This window comes from Arachis stenosperma, chromosome 2 (genome assembly GCF_014773155.1).
Source record: "Arachis stenosperma cultivar V10309 chromosome 2, arast.V10309.gnm1.PFL2, whole genome shotgun sequence".
Lineage (NCBI taxonomy): Eukaryota > Viridiplantae > Streptophyta > Magnoliopsida > Fabales > Fabaceae > Arachis > Arachis stenosperma.
The window spans coordinates 36,881,652-36,891,151 of NC_080378.1; positions in this window are offsets into that span (position 1 = coordinate 36,881,652).

Below are 9,500 nucleotides of genomic sequence, written 5' to 3' on the forward strand. Positions count from 1 at the left end.
GCATCCAACAGTACTAGAGAGGCAGCTTCTGAAGAAGCTTATGATCCTGAGAACCCTGCCGTGCAAGGTTAATTACATGGGTGAACCTTATGGAAACACCTATAACTCATCATGGAGAAATCATCCAAATTTCTCATGGAAGGATCAACAAAACCTCAACAAGGTTTTAACAATGGTGGACGCAATAGGCTGGGCAATAGCAAGCCATATCCATCATCTTCTCAGCAACAGACAGAGAATTCTGAACAAACACTTCTAATTTAGCCAATGTAGTCTCTGATCTGTCAAAGGCCACCTTCAGTTTCATGAGTGAAACAAGATCCTCCATTAGAAATCGGAGGCACAAGTGGGCCAGCTGAGTAAGAAAGTCATTGAAACTCCTCCCAGTACTCTCCCAGCAATACAGAAGAATCCAAAAGGAGTGCAAGCCTTGACATAGTCAATATGGCCGAATGCACAAGGGAAGAGGAGGACGAAAATCCTAGTGAGGAAGACCTCCTGGGACGTTCCTCAAGCAAGAAGGAGTTTCCTATTAAGGATCCAGGGGAATCTGAGGCTCATACAGAGACCATAGAGATTCCATTAAATCTCCTTCTGCCATTCATGAGCTCTGAAGACTATTCATCCTCTGAAGAGGATGAAGATATACTGAGAGCAAGTTGCTCAATATTTAGGAGCTATCATGAAGCTGAATGCCAAGTTATTTGGTAATGAGACTTGGGAAAGTGAATCTCCCTTGCTCATTAATGAACTGGATACTTGGATTCAGAAAATTCTACCTCAAAAGAAACAAGATCCTGGCAAGTTCTTAATACCTTGTACCATAGGCACCATGACCTTTGCAAAAGCTCTGTGTGATCTGGGGTCAGGGATAAATCTAATGCCACTCTCTGTAATGGAGAAGCTGGGGATCATTGAGGTACAACTTGCCTTGTTCTCATTACAACTGGCAGACAAGTCATTGAGACAAGCCTATGGAATAGTAGAGGACGTGTTAGTAAAGGTTGAAGGCCTTTACATCCCTGCTGATTTCATAATCTTAGACACTAGGAAGGAAGAGGATGATTGCATAATCCTTGGAAGACCTTTCCTAGCCACAGCAGGAGCTGTGATAGATGTCAACAGAGGGGAATTAGTCCTTCAATTGAATGGGGACTACCTTGTGTTTAAGGCACATGGCCATCCCTCTGTGACAAAAGAGAGTAAGCATGAAGAGCTTCTCTCAGTTCAGAGTCAAAAAGAGCCACCACAGTCAAACTCTAAGTTTGGTGTTGTGAGGCCACAACCAAACTCTAAGTTTGGTGTGGACAACTATACAACATTGACCTGATCACCTTGTGGCTCCATGAGAGCCACTGTCAAGCTATTGACATTAAAGAAGCGCTTGTTGGGAGGCAACCCAATTTTATTTATCTAAGTTTATTTTATTCTATTTATTGTTATTTTGTGTTTTTAGGTACATGATCATGAGAGTCAAAAAATCATAAAATTAAAAACAAATCAAAACAGTAGAAGAAAAAAATTCACACACCCTGGAGGACCACAAGCTGGCGTTCACGCCAGTAAGGTGCATCTGGCTGGCGTTCAACGCCAGAACAGAGCATCATTCTGGCACTGAACGCCAGAAACAAGCAACATTCTGGCGCTGAACGCCAGGAATGTGCCCAGAGGAAAAACTGGCGCTGAACGCCAGTACAAGCATGAAACTGGCGTTCACGCCAGAAACATGCTTTACATGGGCGTTGAACGCCCAGAATGTGCACCAATGGGCGTTTAAACGCCAGAATGATGCACAAGGCATTTTACATGCCTATTTGGTGCAGAGATGGAATTTCTTGACACTCAGGATCTGTGGACCCCACAGGATCACCTCAGGATCTGTGGACCCCACAGGATCCCCACCTACCATATTCCCACCTTACCTTTTAATCCTAATCACACTCTCCTAATCCTATTTCACTCTTCCCCATGTCCCACTTCCCAACACCTTTCACCAATCCTCAATTCCTCTTCCCATTACCCCATTCCCACTCACATCCATCCACTCTTCCCCATAAACCCCACCTACCTTCAAAATTCAAACCAATTTCCCTCCCATTCCCACCCAAATGGCTGAACATACCTCCCCCCTTTCCTATAAATACCCTTCCATTCTACTTCATTTTCACACAACACAACCCCTCCTTCTTCACCTAAGCCGAACCTACCTCTCTCCCCTCTCTACCATATTTCTTCTTCTTCTTCTTCTCTTCTTTCTTTTATTGCTCGAGGGCGAGCAAATATTTTAAGTTTGGTGTGGTAAAAGCATAAGCTTTTTTTTTTTTTTTTTTCCATTACCAATGGCACCTAAGGCCGGAGTATCCTCTAGAAAGGAAAAGGGAGACAAAAGCTTCCACCTCCGAGTCATGGGAGATGGAAAGGTCATCTCCAAGAGCCACAAAACCACTTCTATGTGTTGTGGCAAAGAGAAGGTGATCCCTGAGGTCCCTTTCAAGCTCAGAAAAATGAGTATCCGGAGATCCGACATGAAGTCCGAAGAGAGGTTGGGAAGTCTTAACCAACCCCATGCAACAAGTCGGAATCTTAATGGTTCAAGAGTTCTATGCCAATGCATGGATCACTAGGAACCATGATCAAGGTATGAACCCAAGTCCAAAAAATTATCTCACATTGTTCGGGGGAATACTTGGATTTCAGTCCGGAAAATGTAAGGTTGGCGTTTCACTTGCCCATGATGCAGGAGATGAACGCCCCTACACTAGAAGGGTCAACTTTGATCAAAGGTTGGACAAGTCCTTATGGACATTTGTGTGGAAGGAGCTCAATGGAAAAGAGACTCCAAAGGCAAGCCAGTCCAACTAAGAAGACTGGACCTCAAGCCTATAGCTAGATGGTTGGAGTTCATTCAACGCTCCATCATTCCTACTAGCAACCGATCTGAAGTTACTGTGGATCGGGCCATCATGATTCATGGCATCATGATTGGAGAGGAAGTAGAAATTCATGAGGTCATCTCCAATGAAATCTACAAAATAGCCGACAAGCCCTCACCTATGGCACAGCTTTTTCCTCACCTTATTTGCCATCTATGTTACTCAGCTGGAGTTATCATAGAAGGAACATCTCCATTGAAGAGGATAAGCCCATCACCAAGAAGAGGATGGAGCAAGCAAGAGAAGCCCCTCACGGTTCTCAAGAAGTGCATGAGGAAGCTCATCATCAGAAATCCCTGAGATGCCTCAAGGGATGCACTTTCCTCCAACAACTATTGGGAGCAACTCAACACTTCCTTAGAAGTTTGAGCCACAATGTGGAACAATTAAGGGTGGAACATCATGAGCACTCCATCATTCTCCAAGAACTAAGAGAAGATCAAAGAGCAATGAGGGAGGAGCAACAAAGGCAAGGAAGGGACATAGAAGAGCTAAAGAACATCATTGGTCCTTCAAGAAGAAGACGCCACTAGAGGTGGATTCATTCCTTGTTCTTTATTCTTTCTGTTTTTCGGTTTTTAATATTGTGTTTATCTATGTTTTGTGTCTCTACTTCATGATCATTAGTATGTAACCATGCTTAAAGCTATGAATAAATCCATTAATCCTTCACCTCTCTTAAATGAAAAATGTTTTAATTCAAAAGAACAAGAAGACATGAATTTCAAATTTATCCTTGAATTTAATTTAATTATATTGATGTGGTGACAATACTTTTGTTTTCTGAATGAATGCTTGAACAGTGCATATGTCTTTTGATCTTGTTGTTTATGAATGTTAAATTGTTGGCTCTTGAAAGAATGATGAACAAAGAAAATGTTATTGATGATCTGAAAAATCATGAAATTGATTCTTGAAGCAGAAAAAGCAGTTGAATGGCGAAAAAAAAAATGGCAAAAAAATAGAAAAAAAAAGAAGGAGCAATAGAAAAGCCAAGAGCCCTTAAAACCAAAAGGCAAGGGTAAAATAGGATCCAAGGCTTTGAGCATCATGGATAGGAGGGCCTAAGGAAATTAAATCCAGGCCTAAGCGGCTAAATCAAAGCGTCCCTAACCATGTGCTTGTTCATGAAGGTCCAGTAAAAAGCTTGAGACTGAGTGGTTAAGTCGTGATCCAAAGCAAAAGAGTGTGCTTAAGAGCTCTGGACACCACTAACTGGGGACTTTAGCAAAGCTAAGTCACAATCTGAAAAGGTTCACCCAGTTATGTGTTTGTGGCATTTATGTATCCGGTGGTAATACTGGAAAACAAAGTGCTTAGGGCCACGGCCAAGACTCATAAAGTAGCTGTGTTCAAGAATCACATACTTAACTAGGAAAAGTCAATACACTATCCGAAATTCTAAGTTCCTAGAGAAGCCAATCATTCTAAACTTCAAAGGAAAAAGTGAGATGCCAAAACTGTTCAGAAGCAAAAAGCTACAAGTCCCGCTCATTTAATTATAATTAATATTCATTGATATTTTGAAATTTATAGTATATTCTCTTCTTTTTATCCTAATTGATTTTCAGTTTCTTGGGGACAAGCAACAATTTAAGTTTGGTGTTGTGATGACGGATAATTTATACGCTTTTTGGCATTGTTTTTAGGTAGTTTTTAGTAAGTTCAAGCTACTTTTAGGGATGTTTTCATTAGTTTTTATGTTAAATTCACATTTCTGGACTTTACTATGAGTTGTGTGTTTTCTATGATTTCAGTAATTTCTGGCTGAAATTGAGGGATTTGAGCAAAACTCTGAAAAAGGCTGACAAAAGGACTGCTGATGCTGTTGGAATCTGACCTCCCTGCACTCGAAATGGATTTTTTGGAGCTACAGAACTCCAATTGGCGCGCTCCTCTCAACGGCGTTGGAAAGTAGACATCCAGGCTTTCCAGCAATATAATAGTCCTACTTTATTCGGAAATTGACGACGTAACATGGCGTTGAACGCCAAGTACATGCTGCTGTCTGGAGTTAAACGCCAGAAAAATGTCATGATCCGGAGTTGAACGCCCAAAACACGTCATAACTTGGAGTTCAACTCCAAGAGAAGCCTCAGCTCGTGGATTGATCAAGCTCAGCCCAAACATACACCAAGTGGGCCCCGGAAGTGGATTATGCATCAATTACTTACTCATGTAACCCTAGGAGCTAGTTTATTAAATAGAACATTTAACTAATGTATTTGACATCTTGGGACGATTAGTTCTCAGATCATGGGGGCTGGCCATTCGGTCATGCCTGAACCTTTTACTTATGTATTTTCAACGGTGGAGTTTCTGCACACCATAGATTAAGGGTGTGGAGCTCTGCTGTACCTCAAGTATTAATGCAATTCTATTTTCTTTTATTCAAATCTCTCTTATTCTTATTCCAAGATATTCATTCGCACCCAAGAACATGATGAATGTGATGATTATGTGACACTCATTATCATTCTCACTTATGAACGCACGTGATTGACAACCACTTCCGTTCTACATGCAACAGAGCTTGAATGTGTATCTCTTAGATTCCCCAACAGAATCTTCGTGGTATAAGCTAGATAGATGGCGGCATTTATGAGGATCCGGAAAGTCTAACCTTGTCTGTGGTATTCCGAGTAGGATTCTGGTAATAAATGACTGTGACGTGCTTTAGACTCACAAGTGCTGGGCGTTAGTGACAGACGCAAAAGAATCAAGGGATTCTATTCCAGTAGGCGCGGGAACCAACCAGTGATTAGCCGTGCTGTGACAGAGCGCGTGAGCGTAGTTTTCACTGCGAGGATGGGATGTAGCCTTCGGCCAGGTGATGCCTCCAGACGATTAGCCATGCGAGTGACAGCCGCAGAGGACCATTTTCCCGAGAGGATTAAAAGTAGCCATCGTCGAACGGTGAACCCCTATACACAGCTTGCCATGGAAAGGAGTAAGAAGGATTGAGTTGAAGCAATAGGAAAGTAGGCGTTCTTGAGCCATACAGTATCTCCATGCGCTTATCTGAAATTTCCACCAATGAATCTGCATAAGTATTCTATCCCTTTTATTTCTTCTATTTTCTTATTTCTATTTTCGAAACCATAAACCAATTTAATCTGCCTAACTGAGATTTACAAGGTGACCATAGCTTGCTTCATACCAACAATCTCTGTGGGATCGACCCTTACTCGCGTAAGGTTTATTACTTGGACGACCCAGTACACTTGCTGGTTAGTTGAACGGAGTTGTGAAAACAACCGATGCCATAATAATGATTTCACACAAATACAAAGAACATGGATCACAATTTTGTCCACCAGAAAGCACATATGACGCATACGCGTCAGTGGTGTGCGAAATTGTGATCACTACAACTTCGCACAACTAACCAGCAAGTGCACTGAGTCGTCCAAGTAATAAACCTTACGCGAGTAAGGGTCGATCCCACGGAGATTGTTGGTATGAAGCAAGCTATGGTCACCTTGTAAATCTTAGTCAGGCAGACTCAAATGGGTATAGATGATATATGAATAAAACATAAAGGTAAAGATAGAGATACTTATGTATATCATTGGTGAGAGCTTCAAATAAGCGTATGAAGATGCTTGTCCCTTCCGTCTCTCTGCTTTCCTACTGTCTTCATCCAATCCTTCTTACTCCTTTCCATGGCAAGCTTATGCAAGGGTTTCACCGTTGTCAGTGGCTACCTCCCATCCTCTCAGTGGAAATGTTCAACGCACCCTGTCACGGCACGGCTATCCATCTGTCGGTTCTCGATCAGGCCGGAATAGAATCCAGTGATTCTTTTGCGTCTCTCACTAACGCCCCGCCCTCAGGAGTTTGAAGCACGTCACAGTCATTCAATCATTGAATCCTACTCAGAATACCACAGACAAGGTTAGACCTTCCGGATTCTCTTGAATGCCGCCATCAGTTCTTGCCTATACCACGAAGACTCCGGTTAAAGAATCCAAGAGATATCCACCCAATCTAAGGTAGAACGGAGGTGGTTGTCAGGCACACGTTCATAGGTGTGAATGATGATGAGTGTCACGGATCATCATATTCATCAAGTTGAAGAACAAGTGATATCTTAGAACAAGAACAAGCGGAATTGAATAGAAGAACAATAGTAATTGCATTAATACTCGAGGTACAGCAGAGCTCCACACCTTAATCTATGGTGTGTAGAAACTCCACCGTTGAAAATACATAAGAACAAAAGTGATCATTGGTTTCGGCCCCAGAGAGGGAACCAGAAAAACCAAGATGAAAATACAATAGTAAAAGGTCCTACTTATAGGGAACTAGTAGCTTAAGAATTACAAAGATGAGTAAATGACATAAAAATCCACTTCTGGGCCCACTTGGTGTGTGCTTGGGCTGAGCAATGAAGCATTTTTTGTGTAGAGACTCTTCTTGGAGTTAAACGCCAGCTTTTATGCCAGTTTGGGCGTTTAACTCCCATTTTGGTGCCAGTTCCGGCGTTTAACGCTGGGAATTCTGAGGGTGACTTTGAACGCCGATTTGGGCCATCAAATCTTGGGCAAAGTATGGACTATCATATATTGCTGGAAAGCCCAGGATGTCTACTTTCCAACGCCATTGAGAGCGCGCCAATTGGGCTTCTATAGCTCCAGAAAATCCACTTCGTGTGCAGGGAGGTCAGAATCCAACAGCATCTGCAGTCCTTTTCAGTCTCTGAATTAGATTTTTGCTCAGGTCCCTCAATTTCAGCCAGAAAATACCTGAAATCACAGAAAAACACACAAACTCATAGTAAAGTCTAGAAAAGTGAATTTTAATTAAAAACTAATAAAAATATACTAAAAACTAACTAAAACATACTAAAAACATACTAAAAACAATGCCAAAAAGCGTATAAATTATCCGCTCATCACAACACCAAACTTAAATTATTGCTTGTCCCCAAGCAACTGAAAATCAAATAAGATAAAAAGAAGAGAATATACTATAGACTCCAAATTATCAATGAAACTTAGCTCCAAATTAGATGAGCGGGACTAGTAGCTTTTTGCCTCCAAACAGTTTTGGCATCTCACTTTATCCTTTGAAATTCAGAATGATTGGCTTCTTTAGGAACTCAGAATCCGGATAGTGTTATTGATTCTCCTAGTTAAGTATGATGATTCTTGAACACAGCTACTTTATGAGTCTTGGCCGTGGCCCAAAGCACTCTGTCTTCCAGTATTACCACCGGATACATACATGCCACAGACACATAATTGGGTGAACCTTTTCAGATTGTGACTCAGCTTTGCTAGAGTCCCCAATTAGAGGTGTCCAGGGTTCTTAAGCACACTCTTTTTGCCTTGGATCACAACTTTATTTCTTTCTTTTTCTTTCTTTTTCTCTTTCTTTTCTTTTTTCGTCTCTCTCTTTTTTTTTTTGTATTCACTGCTTTTTCTTGCTTCAAGAATCATTTTTTTTTATGATTTTTCAGATCCTCAGTAACATGTCTCCTTTTTCATCATTCTTTCAAGAGCCAACAATTTTAACATTCATGAACAACAAATTCAAAAGACATATGCACTGTTCAAGCATACATTCAGAAAACAAAAAGTATTGTCACCACATCAAACTAATTAAGCTAGTTTTAAAGATGAATTCGAAATCCTGTACTTCTTGTTCTTTTGTGATAAAAACAGTTTTCATTTAAGAAAGGTGATGGATTCATAGGAAATTCATAACTTTAAGGCATAGACACTAAGACACTAATGATCATAAGACACAAACATAGATAAATATCAGCATAAAAATTCGAAAAAACAAGAAAATAAAGAACAAGGAGATTAAAGAACGGGTCCACCTCAATGATGGCGGCTTGTTCTTCCTCTTGAAGGTCTTATGGAGTGCTTGAGCTCCTCAATGTCTCTTCCTTGTCTTTGTTGCTCCTCTCTCATGATTCTTTGATCTTCTCTAATTTCATGGAGGAGGATGTAATGTTCTTGGTGCTCCACCCTTAGTTGTCCCATGTTGGAACTCAATTCTCCTAGGGAGGTGTTAATTTGCTCTCAATAGTTTTGTGGAGGAAAGTGCATCCCTTGAGGTATCTCAGGGATTTCATGATGAGTGGGGTCTCTTGTTTGCTCCACCCTTTTCTTAGTGATGGGCTTGAGGTCATGCCTTCTCAGTTGAACCGGCTTTCCTCTTGAATCTCTCTTCCATTGAGCGCCCTCTTCACAAATGTCTGTGAGGACTTGGTCCAACCTTTGATCAAAGTTGACCCTTTTTGAGTTTGAAAGGGACCTCATGGATCACCTTCTTCATGGCCACAACTTCATAGAAGTGGTCTTGATGCACCCTTGAGATGAATCTCTCCATCTCCCATGACTCGGAGGTGAAAGCTTTTGCCTTCCCTTCCTCTTTCTAGAGGTTTTTCCGGCCTTGGATGCCATAAATGGTTATGGAAAAATGAAAAGCAACGCTTTTACCACACCAAACTTAAAAGGTTTGCTCGTCCTCGAGCAAAAGAAGAAAGAAGAGAGTAGAAGAAGAAGAAATGAGGAAAAAGGGAATGGCTTTGTGTTCGGCCAAAGAGGGGGA